Genomic DNA, 16,877 nt, shown 5'->3' on the forward strand with positions numbered 1-16,877 from the left:
GCGTGCAAACAGCGCATCCAGCGCTGCATGGGTGAGTTGCCACTTTTGTAGCATGAAGATCTGACAGCTCCTCCCACCTTCAGAGCGGCACCATGGGGCTTGGAGACCCCAATGCATGAAAAAACAACATGCGGCGTGAAAGCAGCACGTCCTCATCGCAGCAACAGACGACATTCGAACTCTACTGGACAATGGAGACACAGTCGCCCTCATCCTCCTCGACCTCTCTGCGGCCTTCGACACAGTCTGCCATAGCACCCTTCTACAGCGCCTCAGTAACATCGGAATCCAAGGAAAAGCACTGGAATGGATCACCTCGTTCCTCACCGGAAGAACCCAGAGAGTCCGCCTCCCACCATTCAACTCAGAGGCCACTGAAGTCATCTGCGGCGTACCCCAAGGGTCCTCACTCAGTCCCACCCTCTTCAACGTATACATGAGCCCCCTCGCGGCCATCGCTCGCCAACACAACCTCAACATCATCTCCTACGCGGATGACACTCAACTGATCCTATCACTCACCAAAGACCCTAACACCGCCAAAACCAACCTACATGAGGGAATGAAAGAAGTAGCCGAGTGGATGAAGCACAGCCGTCTGAAACTGAACTCAGACAAAACAGAAGTCCTTATCTTAGGTACCTCCCTCTCCGCATGGGACGACTCTTGGCGGCCAGAGGCCCTTGGAAAAGCACCCATCCCGACGGACCACGCACGGAACCTGGGCGTCATCCTGGACTCCTCACTCTCTATGAACAGACAAGTCAACGCCGTTTCATCATCTTGCTTCAACATTCTTCGCATGCTCAAAAAAACATTTCGCTGGATCCCCACCGACACCAGAAAAACGGTCACCCATGCTCTGGTTACCAGCCGCCTGGACTACGCAAATACCCTATACGCCGGTATCACCGCAAAACTCCAGAAAAAACTCCAACGCATCCAGAACGCATCAGCTAGACTCATACTAGACATCCCGCGTAAAGACCACATCTCTAGTCACCTGAAAAACCTCCACTGGCTCCCCGTCAATAAGAGGATTACTTTCCGCCTCCTAACCCACGCACACAAAGCACTCTACGAACTTGGATCCGAATGCCTCAACACACGACTTTCCTTCTACACCCCCTCCCGCCAGCTACGATCCTCCAACCAAGCCTTTGCTACCGTACCTCGCATCAATAAAACCACCATGGGAGGTAGATCCTTCTCCTACCTCGCAGCTAAAACCTGAAACTCACTCCCCACTCACCTTCGTCTCACTCAGAACCACCTAGCATTCAGAAAGCAACTTAAAACTTGGATATTCGACAAGTAACTCCCCACCCTTCTTCAAGCACCTTGAGACCCTCCGGGTATGTAGCGCGCTATATAAATTCTTTGACTTGACTTGACTTGACTTGCATGGGTGAGTTGGCACTTTTGTACCGCGAAGATCTGAAGTTCCTTCCGCCTTCAGAGAGGCACCCTGGGCTTGGAGTCCAAGTGCAGGAAAAAACAGTAGGGGGTCTGTATTTACAAACTCCAAACTGAGTTTTTTCACTTCTGCAAGGCCTACTTCGCCAACAGGATACCATTGGGTTGAATAGTTTAATAAGCGCTAACTTTTGATTGGGAGCAGATGCACATTTCATGCTTGGTGTCTGACAAAATTGTAATTTAAAACCCTCTTTAATGGTAAAGTTGGAATTTAGGATACAAATCAGAAGATTATACTTTGAGAAAATTGACATTTTCCTGCCCTAGCTATTTTGTGCTTGCAGCCTGTTGCTGGTTTACATGATTGGGTGTAATTGGACTTTGTTTATTCCACCCAGATGAGGTAAATGGGATTTTTATGGTCAATTGTGTCCCCTAACGTAGACCCCAACGGCTCCATGTACGTGCTTCAAGTACATGTAATTTCCCTCCATGACCAGATATGAAGACGCAAACACATTTGCGTCCAACGGTAACATGTCTTCTTTCAGATCCACCATGAATGGGTCGATAATTCTGTTCCTAAGTATGCCGTGCAACCGTCTTTACATGGTGCACTTTCTCTTTTTCCTGGCTCTGTTGAGTTAGGCCCTGATTTCTACCATCGAGCCCTTTCTGCCTTCCTGTCTTCTGCCTCAGAAAGCTGCAGCCTGGATCTGCATCCATGACCCTTACCCTGCTCCCTGCGCGGCGAGCGGTGCCCGGCTCGGCCTGCTTGCCTGCCAAGACAATTCAGCCTTCAAGTTATCTGCTCCGCTCCTCGAAAATACATTCCTGTCTAGTGATTTAGGTAAACATCTCCCCAGTTGCAGAGCAAAGGGCCCGGCCTTTCTGTCTCCGTGCATGAAATTCATTGCTCCTGTTACCATGGTAGGCCCATGGCCCCTCGCATTACACGTAGACACATATGCACGCACTAGCAGTCAGTATAGAATAGCCTCTGCCCGAAAGACCTTTCCTTCTAGATAAAACAGTTCTTCAACACAAGATATCAGATATGATTTGGGATTAGGTTGTTCTGACACGCCAGACTTCTGTCTCCCCTTTCGGTGCTAAATGCCAAGTCCCCTTCACCCTTCAGTTCCACGTCAATCACACGTCATGTTGCCTGCGCGCGCATCCAGCCATATATTTCTGCTGACACTGCAGGATTCCTCTATGAATCCGCCCACTTGTGACACTTTCATGTGACATTTCTAGCACACACCTCCGTGTACGCCTTCATGCACGCCTTCTGTTACGCACATGTGTTCTTATCTCGTTTCTTTCAGCTGTTACGCCTTCTGTATCCATCACCGTTGTATGCTTTTACTATATATAATGTGCACTGTTAATAAAGCATTGTCTATCCCTTCCTGAACCCCCGTGGTGATGGAACATGATACCATGGTTCGAACCATTCCATTACATGGAATAAAACCCTTATAAACTCAGCCTCCACGGACTCTGCCTCTCATTTTGATTGAGCTATTTTATTGAACTTATACCGCATAGAAATTCAGTATACGGTAAATTTATTTACCACATAATTGGCGCCCGAACAGGAACCTCTCCCCCACCTTACACGCCGGCGATGCGTCGCAGGCCTTGCCCCCTGCCACAGCCGTGACGGACAACTACGCGTACCCGCAGGATTTCCTGTATCTCCCTCAGGCCTACGGAGGTGACGGAGACTGCGATCGACATCCAGACGAGGCGGTGAGGAGTGCGGAGGATCCCGACCAGAGCCCAGCCGAGAGAGCAAGGTCCGAGGTGTCTAGAGGCCCACCAGTTCCGAAGTACCTACGTCACGTGTCGATTCGAGTCCAGCCGGGTCCAGTCCAGTCGAGTTTCCGAGGCCTTCCGTTCTGTGCTTCCCGGTGAGTACCGTTGCTGGGGACGCATCTAGACGGGCGCATTAATTTGTGTCCGGTCAAGACGGGTTTGGGTACACAGACCCGGTCTGCACTGTTTCAGCAGTGTATCTGTACTGTTTAGCAGTATATCCAGTATCCAGTTATCTAGTTATTGTTCGTTCTGAATTGTTTACTTGTATTTTAATGTCGTGGTATGAGTGATTGTTTGATCGTCATTCCTGTGTTTACTGTATTAATTGTGTCCGAGTCCGAGTAAGTATCAAGTATCAAGTATCAAGTTACAGGATGCCTCTATTCTCTAAACTGAGGCAGATAGGAACTAGAAAAGGGATACTCGAGGAAGCTGTTCCCATCCCACCCAGGGACACTCCCGGTCATTTTATGTACCACAAGCACGGCTTAGACGCCGTATTATATCTCGACTTGTGGGTGGATTACACTAAGGATTTAGCAGAGAATCAGAGATGGCCCGCTACAGGGACATGGGATGCCGAGTGCATCATGAGAGTAGAAGAAGCGTTGTGGAAAAAGAAAGCCAGACAGTCACAGAAAGATGCCGTTGAGTTATGGCGTAAAGAATCACACAGACGGACAGAGAAAGCACTTAGAAAAGCAGAGAAAAGTAGAGAGGATTCTGAAAAAGCTAAAGAAAAAGAACTACTAGAAGAAGGAGAACGAGTTAGAATGGAACAACACGACAGACAGAGTAATGCCATTTTGACAGGATTGTATCCAGTCCTGGCCGAGGGCCTGCCCAAGGCGACCCCGGAAACACCGAAAAATCTGCCCCCTCCATTGGTTCCGACTAAATTACGTCATAAGACCGCAGCAGACATTTTTCTTTCTTCCTATTTAGACGATGTAGCTCCCGCATATACTAATGTACCTGCCCATGTCCCACCTGCTGACGGTAACCTACCCCATGATCATCAGCCCCCAGGTCCGCGACACCAGACCCCTCCCGGTCCGCTTCCTGTACCTGCACCTGTCGTTCCCCCTGGTATTCAGCCACTACATCCTCTTAATCCTTTTGGGACTGACACGGTTCAGGTTCCAACCCAGTTACAGCAGGCACCGACCCTACAGCCAGGTTATGCCCAAGCCTCCGCCTCAGGAGGTGCTACATGAGGTTATCGAACTCCACCACAGATACATCGAGTAACAATGAGAGAATTAGCAATGGCTCGGACACCTAAAGGTGCCCCGGCCGAACAGCTTAGAAGAGAACTCACAGATTGCAGATATGACACAGTGCCTGGTAAAACAGGACCCATGTTGTTAGCGTCACTACGTTTAAGACGTGTTACAGAGTATTTGCTATTACTACCAGAAATGCCAGAACATCTAGACAAAATGTATTATTTTATTAGAACAGGAGAAGGACCGGAGAGTGTTGCTGAAGCCATGTCACGTCAGAAAGTTGAGAACAAAGGTTTAATCATGCGATTTTTGGTTAATTGTTTAATAAGAGAACAAGATCAGGCAGGTTTCCCACAGAGTGAAATGGATAGATTGAACAAATGGAGCCAGAATATAGCGGATGGTAAACATGATAGAGAAAAAAGTGTACATGCCATGGTTAGAAAGATCCGTAAAGAAATAATAGAAATACATGCCCAGCGAGAACCTGAAGAGCCACTCGAATCAGACGAGCCAACTTCCTCACAGGAGGAGGATGATACAGAGGATCTAGCAGAAACATCGCAACAGTCAGACAAAAAGATGATAGGATATGTAGGTAGAGAGAAACATCCTAGACCGCACTCTTTTGATAGGCCCTTCGATAGACCCATTCGTAAACAAGAACCGTTCGAAAAGAAGGAACGTTACCTTTGCCCAATACCAGAGCGATGTACCCTTGAACATGTGTTCCAAATGACTGACAAAGTACTAAAAGAAAGGGTAGGTTATCAAGAACTCAATACCCTACGTGATCAGGAACTAGCTCGGTCCGCAGTACAGTGGGCTGGAGATGACAGCATATATAAAGATGATTCGGTAGTGCAAACGTTTTTAAGTCTTATTCCAGAAGAACAGCGATTAGCTGGTATACACATGACACAACACCTCATTATACAGTATGAAAATAGAGCATCTGACCCAGGTCCATTATATAACTTATTGCAGGACTTACTCCTGAGAAGATGGAGAGGTCTAGGTACTGAACTAATTGAAACAATTTTAGAACAACGCCACAAATATAGAACCTTCTTGGCTCCACATCTTGTTTCGGTTCCACCCCCAGTCAGGAAACCATTCCACTTTGACTTTGACAAACAGAATCCCTTACGAGAAGTACACCCGGTTAGGAATGCTGATGATACCCTTACACGTGTTTACGTATACACGCCTATAACTAAAATGGAATTATTAGAAATGAAGAAAATAGTGCCCAGTCATGATAAAGACCCTGCAGGTTTTCACCGTGAAATAAAAGACATGTTACTCATGGGAGATTACAACTATCCCGACATTATGAAAATATTGAAAGTTTTATTGCCTGCCGGTATTTACGAGAAACTCAAAGAAAAAGAATGGGAGGTGGGAGACCAAAAGATTGATTGGGCTGCATTAGAAAATGAAGAAACGACTCGAACCCCAGGTTTGGGTCTTGGGGATAAAACTAAAGCATTACCAGGATTGTTAGTACAGGTTTTGCCACGTTTGTTAGCAACTAAAAAGGAGGACTGGGATGCAATCTCAGCCTGCAAACAGAAACCCGATGAAGACACTAGTGATTTTTATTCCCGATTTAAGAAATGTTTCATTATTAATAGTGGCCTGAAAGCAAGTAGCGAGTCATACCCACACCTTTTTGTTTCCAAATTAGTCGAGAATTCATTGTCCCAGGTTAAGAACCGTGTACTGAAAGTCGAGAGCACATGGCAAGCTAATTCGCCTTCACAAATGTTACAAATGTTACAGTATCACCAGAATAGGATCAGGGAAGAACATGATCACAAACAGAGACGTATGAAAGACACGAAAATGAAAATGCTAGTTGCTCAGTCAGTTCCAACTGACGGTCATAAAAGGGGTACTACACAAGCTTCACAAGCCAATAATTCAAATTCAGCAGCTCCTGTTAAAGAGATATGCAACTATTGTAAACAGCCAGGTCACTATGTAAACGATTGTGCAGTTTTGAAACACAACATATCTACAGGTAAAACTAAAGAGAGACCGCGTCCACCTAGACAGGACCAGGCCCCACAACACGTTCCACAGAATGTTCAGCCTATGCAGACTTCACAACAGACTGTAGCGGTACCACAGCCACAACCCATTGCCGCAACACAACATGCAACCTAGCAGATGTACCAATATGCACAGTCTGACTATCCCGATTATCAGCGATACACATGAAACAGCCTAGAGAGGGAGGTCGGCTTGCCTCCTGTAGATCAAGAGGGTCCTTATGTACATAGTCAGGTATTAGGGAAAGATAGAAAGTTTTTGATTGACACAGGGGCAAGCAGGACAACAATCAGTCACGACGAGGTTCCAGGGGCTCCCCTCTCAGGCTCACAGAATGTTTCCCTTGGATTTTCAGGAAAGGCTATTGTTAATGAAGTATCGAAACCAGTTCCACTTGCAGTTGGTCCATTGTCCCGCACTACAGATTTATTACTCACGAAATCATGTCCAGAAAATTTACTTGGAATTAAGACTCTGAAAGCTCTAGGAGCTGTAATATGTTGTTCTCCGGAAGGAGTAAGATTGTTTTTGCGTGACTTTAAGGGTCACTACCTGTTGAGAGATATTGATACCAGGTTACAGAATGTTCCTGCACGTTTATGGGCACAAGGCCCCACTGATGTAGGTTGCATGCACATTACTCCATATCGCGTCACACTGAAGCCAGGAGTAGTACTACCACGCATTCGACAATACAAGTTACCACCAGATGCTGTAGTGGCTTTACTGAAAATCATTGACGAGCTCATTGCACAAGGAGTGGTTGTAGAAACCGACTCCAATCTATGTAATTCCCCTATCATTCCAATTCTTAAACGTACTGATCCAAATGCACCCCCAGTTTATCGATTAGTTATCGATTTACGAGAATTGAATAAATGCATTGTACCACAATATCCTGTGGTCCCAGACATTTTGTCTCTATTGACAGCTATTGATTCCGAAGCGACGTTCTTCACTGTAATCGATCTCAAGAACGCCTTCTTTAGTGTCCCTATTGACCCGGAAAGCCAATATCTTTTCGGATTCTGTTTAAATGGCCGAAGCTTCAAATTTGCACGTGCACCTCAAGGATTCACAGAAAGCCCCAGTATCTACAGCCAAGCATTAAAGAGAGAACTTGACAGTATCCACATGCCTGACAACACTGCCCTACTCCAGTACGTCGATGATCTATTGATCACCGCCCGTAGTGAATCAGAATGTGAACAAGCGTCACTGACAGTTTTGCATTTCCTGGCGGACAAGGGACACAAGGTGTCTCCTTCGAAGCTACAATTCTGTGCTCAGCAAGTGGTGTACCTTGGGCACTTGCTGACCAAGTGGGGTAGGCAGCTTACACCTGAACGAATACAGTTAATTGCACATCTTCCGCAACCCAAGACACAGAAAGAAGTACGAGCCTTTATTGGACTCACTTCCTATTGCAGACAATGGATTCCACAATATGCATTCCTAGCTAAACCACTCATACAGTTGACAACACAGGAGGCAGCGTCTTCGACTGTCCTCCCTTGGACTCAGGAACATACACAAGCTTTTGACGAATTAAAGAAAGCCTTATGTCAAGCACCAGTTTTAGCAACACCATGTTACAGCAAGCCTTTTACACTTTTTGTCACCGAACGTGGAGGTACTGCGTTGTCAGTACTCACCCAGGATCAAGCAGGTTCACACAAACCGTGTGCTTATTTTTCCAGTACATTAGATCCAGTAGCCCAGGCTCTGCCTGCGTGCTTGAAATCAGTTGCAGCGACAGCTCTAGCGATCAGACAAAGTGATTCCATAGTGTTAGGACATCAATTGACAGTACAAGTTCCACATTCCGTGGAAGTCCTTTTGAACAGAACACAGACTCAACATTTGACTATAGCACGACTGACAGGTTATGAATTGACATTGTTTCAGCCACACATAGAAATCAGACGCTGCAATACATTGAATCCTGCTACACTTTTGCCATTAAGTGAGACAGACCCTTTGGCACATGATTGTGTTGAAGTCATTACCATTACGACGAAACCCAGACAAGACTTAACAGACACCGTATTACCAGATCCGGACCTGACACGTGGATGGTTCATGTATGAGAACAAGTACAGGAGAGTTAGTGGCCGCATATGCAGTCACAACGGAAACTGAAGTCATAGAAACACATCGCATTGACACACTGTCAGCCCAAGCAGCAGAGCTCATTGCTCTGACTCAAGCCTGTATACAAGCAAAGAACAAGAGAGTTAACATCTACACGGATTCACGTTATGCATTCGGAGTCGTACACGACTTCGGTGTACTCTGGCGAGAGAGAGGTTTCTTGACCTCCCACGGAGCCAAGATCCAGCACGGTCCCCTCATCCAAGCTCTGTTAGACGCAATACATTTGCCTACAGCAATATCCATCATGAAATGCAAAGCACATACGAAAGTTACAGATACCATTTCCCAGGGTAATGACCTGGCAGATCGAACAGCCAAGCATACAGCTCAGACTCATACTCACACAATTGATACGACAAAGACAGTAGTCCCGACACCAACACATTGCATGACAGTGAGGGACCCCACCCTAGATGTAATTGATATACAGACACATGCTACACCAGACGAAATCAAGAAATGGATTGAACTAGGAGGGATCCAGACAGAACAGGGATGGATGACGAAGGGAAAAGCCACATGGTTTCTCCCCTACTCTATGGTTCAAGTTATCATTAACACAGCACATAGTCCTGTGCATTTAGGAGAAAAAGCCATGTTAGACAGTATTCAAAATATTTGGTTCAATAAGCATTTACGAGCAGCAGCAAAACAGAAAGTGCGTACTTGCATGATCTGTTGTCAGATCAACCCAGGAAAAGGCATTCCCGTAGAGCAAGGTGGATTTCATCCTCCCGATCACCCTTTTGAAGTCCTCCAGATGGATTATATCCAGATGGAACGTTGTCGAGGATTCAAATATGTCCTCGTAGTTGTATGTGCACTCTCCCGATGGACAGAAGCATATCCAGTCCCAGATTACACTGCTCCGACCACTGCCAAGCAGCTGGTACGTGAATTTTTCCCCAGGTATGGTTTGCCCCGTATCGTGTACTCAGACAATGGTCAGCCATTCTCGTCCGAGCTTATGAAGCAGGTATCACTCCTGTTAGGATATCATTGGAAGTTCCACTGTGTCCGACATCCCGAGGCACCAGGTCTCGTAGAGAGACACAATCAGACACTGAAAATACGCCTTGCAAAAGTATGTAAAGAGAAAGGCGTTGATTGGATTGTAGCCTTACCAGTTGCACTTTTCTACATGAGAATGGTAGCCCATTCAAGAACAGGGCTATCCCCGTACGAGGTGGTCTTTGGTAGGCCACCGAATATGTGGGGGACGCCTCTGCCTCGTAAGATCGCAGATGTTGACTGTAATATGCTGACAGATTACCTTGCCTCCTTGATGTCTGCACTACAATCATGTCGTTCACAGGTAGCAGCAGCCTTTCCCGACAACACCAAGGTGAAGCCACACGAGATCGTCCCTGGCGATCTAGTGCTTATTCGGAATTTCGATCGGAGGAATCCGCTGGAGCCCCGCTGGCAGGAGCCGAAGCTTGTTCTTCTCACAACAAGGACCGCTGTTAAGGTGGAGGGCCGCAAAGGCTGGCTCCACTCTAGTCATATTAAGAAATACCATGGACTGCCGCCAAAAACAGACTCCCAGCCCTGCCCCGTTCCAGAGACTGATACTAAACTCCCATTGGTAGAAAATACTCCTCAGCAGGAGTACAAACTGAAATTGAGGTGTAGCAAGTCAGACAGTTTAATTGTTTAAGTCCTCCCCTAGGTGAAGCGGTTAGACAGGTTCCTGACATGTACCAGTTAGACCCCAATAGAGAGAGAGATAGACAGAAACAGATCAAGAAAGAGAAATATTGTAAATCTCCCCGTAGCCATTGTATTGTTACATTATTGATTATGTTTTTTCTGAGTCTTACGATTATTGCTGCAAGCATATTATTACACACGTACTTTCCTATCTCCGTACGTGCACATTCTTCCTCAAACGACACTGTCGAGCATACTTTCAGTGAATTTCCCCCTCACGAGTTATCTTACCGACTTGCGCTGCGCAACAATACTTTCATCAGTATGTTACATCATTCTCATCAGACCAGCAACGCTACAAATTGTTGGATATGTGGCCGACTCCCTCCCTATCAGAAATACAAGGGAGTTCTGCCCCTCATCCCGTACCCGTTTACACACAATGGTTCCTGTGGTGCATGGTTTAGTTTAATGAACTCTTTAAATTCTGATTCCATAGTTTACCAGGGCAATTGGGTATGGGGAAATCTGAACACAGTTATGCATAAAGTATGTGTCCCTGACAAGGAGGGTCTGCCACAAAGTACAGGGACCGATCTAGAAAACAAAGTGTATGGATTAGGTAATTTTACACTTAACCTCATGATTCTGAATGTCCAGTCTGATACCAAACCAGACTTGCCCGCTATGTCAGTGTTACCAGTCAAAGGTGAATTATGTGTTAGAAAGAATGGTTCAGTTCATCTAGGTCATAGTAAATGTACTACTGTGATTGAATTCAGTGATAAAGGCAAGTCTACATTCAAAGCTTCCCGTCATTCCTATTTCATTTGTGGTCATACAGCTTATGTTCGCTTACCTCTAAACTGGGATGGTACTTGTTACATTGCATTCCTTCTGCCACCCGTTTTCCTAGCCCCACCTGATTATCATAGGGACTCCCATCTAGTACACAATAGACCCAAGAGAGATCTCCCGATTGTCGACTATACTGAAACGGCATGGGAGCAATACACAGACTTTAATAAAGGTTTCTTTCCCTATTTAGGTACTGTCTCGAATAGTAAACTGATACGTAAATTAACCAGAACCCTTGATGCAGTAGTGAATGAAACTACTTCCGCCCTAGGCAACCTAACAGAGGAACAGTCTGCTATGAGACTTGTTGTTCTTCAGAATCGTCTTGTTCTTGACGTCATCCTGGCCGATAGGGGCGGAGCTTGTAGAGTCATCGGATCGAGCTGCTGTGTTTTCATTCCAGAAAATGCACCATCAGTATATAGAGCCATAACCCGTCTCCACAAGATTGCAAGTCAGATACACCAGAATCCTGGCACCTGGACTTGGTCCGGTTGGCTCTGGAGCGTGTTATCAGCCTGGGGATGGAAGGTCCTATCCTTCCTCGGAATAGCCCTTCTCATAGTATTCAGTTGTTGCCTATGTTTACAATGTGGGCCGGCGATTTGCGGCCTGTGCGCCACATCATGTATTCCCCATCCAAGTCCACGTTCTAAATCCCGCATGAAAAAGGAGGAGCAAATGATGTTATATGAACAAATAGATGGACTAATGAAGATTGATATATCATGAAGGGTCCGTAGGGGACAAGGAGGGAATGAGGTAAATGGGATTTTTATGGTCAATTGTGTCCCCTAACGTAGACCCCAACGGCTCCATGTACGTGCTTCAAGTACATGTAATTTCCCTCCATGACCAGATATGAAGACGCAAACACATTTGCGTCCAACGTTAACATGTCTTCTTTCAGATCCACCATGAATGGGTCGATAATTCTGTTCCTAAGTATGCCGTGCCACCGTCTTTACATGGTGCACTTTCTCTTTTTCCTGGCTCTGTTGAGTTAGGCCCTGATTTCTACCATCGAGCCCTTTCTGCCTTCATGTCTTCTGCCTCAGAAAGCTGCAGCCTGGATCTGCATCCATGACCCTTACCCTGCTCCCTGCGCGGCGAGCGGTGCCCGGCTCGGCCTGCTTGCCTGCCAAGACAATTCAGCCTTCAAGTTATCTGCTCCGCTCCTCGAAAATACATTCCTGTCTAGTGATTTAGGTAAACATCTCCCCAGTTGCAGAGCAAAGGGCCCGGCCTTTCTGTCTCCGTGCATGAAATTCATTGCTCCTGTTACCATGGTAGGCCCATGGCCCCTCGCATTACACGTAGACACATATGCACGCACTAGCAGTCAGTATAGAATAGCCTCTGCCCGAAAGACCTTTCCTTCTAGATAAAACAGTTCTTCAACACAAGATATCAGATATGATTTGGGATTAGGTTGTTCTGACACGCCAGACTTCTGTCTCCCCTTTCGGTGCTAAATGTCAAGTCCCCTTCACCCTCCAGTTCCACGTCAATCACACGTCATGTTGCCTGCGCGCGCATCCAGCCATATATTTCTGCTGACACTGCAGGATTCCTCTATGAATCCACCCACTTGTGACACTTTCATGTGACGTTTCTAGCACACACCTCCGTGTACGCCTTCGTGCACGCCTTCTGTTACGCACATGTGTTCTTATCTCGTTTCTTTCAGCTGTTACGCCTTCTGTATCCATCACCGTTGTATGCTTTTACTATATATAATGTGCACTGTTAATAAAGCATTGTCTATCCCTTCCTGAACCCTCGTGGTGATGGAACATGATACCATGGTTCGAACCATTCCATTACATGGAATAAAACCCTTATAAACTCAGCCTCCACGGACTCTGCCTCTCATTTTGATTGAGCTATTTTATTGAACTTATACCGCATAGAAATTCAGTATACGGTAAATTTATTTACCACACAGACAGCCACACAATAGAGTAATTAGGTGTGCCTGGATGTACCATCACTGGCAGGATTGCGGGTGGAGCTGGGCCAAGCCCTAATTGCAGCTGAATAGGCTTTACCCTGCCTTTACAATCAATACTTGTCACCACTGCAATATTCATGCAGCCAGCTTGGAGCCTGGTCAATGGAAGCAGGAAATTCCAAGCATTTCAAAAGAGACATCTTTATAACCCTTTCCTACTTCAAGGAAGGCACCAGGTATTAAATTAGATCCACTCTCCCCCTCACTTTCTGGACTTTTGGAGAACTGCCTGCTGCTGTTGCCTACTGTGTACTTCACAGGACAGCTTTGCTATACATGGAAGGACGGCTCTGCTTACTGAAACCTGCTTTGAACCCAGCCTCTTAAACCCTGTCACGCTGCTGAGCCCTGGACAAGCTGAATAACTCCAAGAGCTAATTGGCTGGTATCATATCAGAACCTCATGGACAGAAAAGGCTCCAGTCATCTTGACACAACACTGGCAGGATTGCGGGTGGAGCTGGGCCAAGCCCTAATTGCAGCTTTATAGGCTTTACCCTGCCTTTACAATCCATACTTGTCACCACTGCATTATTCATGCAGCCAGCTTGGAGCCTGGTCAATGGAAGCAGGAAATTCCAAGCATTTCAAAAGAGACATCTTTATAACCCTTTCCTACTTCAAGGAAGGCACCAGGTATTAAATTAGATCCACTCTCCCCCTCACTTTCTGGACTTTTGGAGAACTGCCTGCTGCTGTTGCCTACTGTGTACTTCACAGGACAGCTTTGCTATACATGGAAGGACTGCTCTGCTTACTGAAACCTGCTTTGAACCCAGCCTCTTGAGCCCTGTCACGCTGCTGAGCCCTGGACAAGCTGAATAACTCCAAGAGCTAATTGGCTGGTATCATATCAGAACCTCATGGACAGAAAAGGCTCCAGTCATCTTGACACACCACAAAGTGGACCTGATCAATTACCAGAACAGTCAAAATTGGATTTCCTAATATTACTGTTTAGCCCCCACAATTTTGTGTGCTATACTGTCAGTTATATATATATGCTGTCTCTTTCGGGGAATCCCTGTTCCTTTTCTATAAAAATATCACTAAGTGTCCTCCTGCCTATAACCCAACACGTGCCAAAGAGTGGTAAAAGTATAGAAAAAGTGATGAAAGGCTTTGGAGTGCCTCAGGAAGTTACATCTTGGTGCCCACTGATAGGTTCTCACCAGTAGGCTAATTTCTCATCGTCAGCAACAACCAAACCGTAACAGAAAATGTGCAATAGATATGAAGGAAACACTGTGAATGGTGTGGTGAGTGTAAAACAATCGTGACATGAGTACTAGGATAGCTGCTCCACGTGCTCACCGTTTCTGACCCCTAAACGATAAAGTGGGACCCAGTCTTGGAGACCACCCTATCTAATTAAGAACAAGCTAAATGGCCACTAGCTATATTTTTTTACTCTGTGCCATGGATCAGCTCACATTAAAAAGAAACTCTGTTGCCTCCTATCTATTTCTTCATAGAGGGCCAACATGTTTCATTGCCTAATCAATCTTATGGCAATTACTTCAGGGCAAGGGTCAGTTGTCACCACACTGCAATACTATCATGTGTATATTTTACCTGGGGAAGACAAAGACAATAAAAACAAACAATACACCATCAGAACAACATTTAGGAATCCACAGATCCCTTATCAATTACAATTGAAAACTCATCCTGCTGATATATATTTACCACGTTATTGTCCAACATAGGCATACCGGCGACCCCCTCTCATTTAAACGTTTATATGTGTATGGTCACACTCCTTAGGCATTCCACCTCGACTGCTAGTTGTCAGCCTGAAAATCAATAAAGATGTACTATTGTTTATCACTCCCAAATTAGTTGGTTATGTCCCCGGTGCTTTTATCACATTTTTCTCAAGAATCAGGTCACATAATACCATCTCACAGACCGGAGTGGGGAGCTTATTATATCCATCCCTGTTATCAGGAATGCTTGGATCTCTAATCAAAAAAATGTGTTGGGAAAAGTCACTGCCCCCTACCTGGGACTGCCGAAATACTGCAGGGTCACCCGCATACTTGTTACAATCCCATTGTGCTCTGAATGCTAGACCGGATGTCCCTCTGTCCTATTCAGAGACGTCTGCCCACCCAGAGATTCCCTTTGCCTTACCAGGTATCACAGAGTGCACAGCATTCACTCGTCATCCCTAGGCTTCTGGACGCCAACCTAGTCTTTTAAAACACGCTCCTTTAGTCCAGCTTCAGATTGGACAGTGTATATTGCACCTCCCAGTCTCATTCTGGTCAATCACTGAACCCGGTTGAAGCCATGGGTGCCATTTTAAAATTACCAAAATCCTCATGTTTACTTGAAAAAAGGGAAGAGAAGTGGCCAATATCCTCAAGTATGTTAACATTATGGAAGGAACTATGCGATGTGATGGGAAACAACCTTTACAACACAACTTTTACAACATACTACCATTACAACAAAACTTTCACAACACAACATCCATTACAACGCATGCCATTACAACGCAACCATTATAACGTATGACACTACAACGCATACCACTACAATGCATGTCATTACAACGCAGTCATTACAACGCATACCATTACAACGCATACCATCACAACGCATAGTACCCTTACACTATCCAACACTTACCCTACTGTTGCACCCCCTGGAGTTAGAATAGTAATTTTTACCCCTACACTATCCAACACTTATCCTACTGTTGCACCCACTGGAGTTAGAATAGTAATTTTCCCCCTACACTATCCAACTCTTACCCGACTGTTGCACCCGCCTGGAGTTAGAATAGTCATTTTTACCCCTACACTATCCAATACTTACCATGCATGCAATGTAATGGTATGCGTTGTAAAGGTAGTATGCGTTGTAATGGAATGGGTTGTAAAGATAGTTATTAAAAATTAGTTGTAATGGCATGGTTGTAATGGAATGCGTTGTAATGGATGTTGCATTGTAAAAAATGCGTTGTAAAGGTATGCGTTGTAAAAGTATGCGTTGTAACGTCATACATTCTGTTGTGATGGAGTTCTGCATACTTGTGAATTTTGCGCATGCATATAACTTCTACTAAATGTACACTTTTTTTACAAAATGTGTACATTTCTGCAAATAAAGTTAATAGATATACACTAGGTAGTGCGCAACCCACTATTCAGCAGAAAACTATAATTGTTATAGATATATACCTTGTATATGTCAATGTGTGGTCTTATTACACCACGTGCTATTCTATATAAAGTCTCCTATCCATACCAGTGCTGGCTCTAATCATTGCCCTATCTCAAAAAGGAACAAAATGCCTACTGATCTAATCATAAAAGAAGAGTTTTCTTTTACTTCTTTACTGTCAACAAATTTGTCAGAACTCCATAGTTGGCTATTTTCAAGTAGTACCACATTGTGGTATGCTTTGTTCACGTGGCAAGGAGGATACAATTTGCAATAACTCTTCTGATCCTTTGTGCTCCTATTAACTTGTACCCAATCACCTGATATCCATGTTTAGTTTTTCACTTTTGTCATTGTACCATTTCTTGTACTTTATGCCATGTTTTCTATTTTCTCATTGGTTTTAACATTATCAGTTTTAACACCCATACCTCCACTCAGCCAATGAGGGTTCATTTTGGGAATATGGGTACATGGTTCTCTCCCTC

Source organism: Lissotriton vulgaris, chromosome 3_1 (assembly GCF_964263255.1).
Source record: "Lissotriton vulgaris chromosome 3_1, aLisVul1.2, whole genome shotgun sequence".
Taxonomy (NCBI): domain Eukaryota; kingdom Metazoa; phylum Chordata; class Amphibia; order Caudata; family Salamandridae; genus Lissotriton; species Lissotriton vulgaris.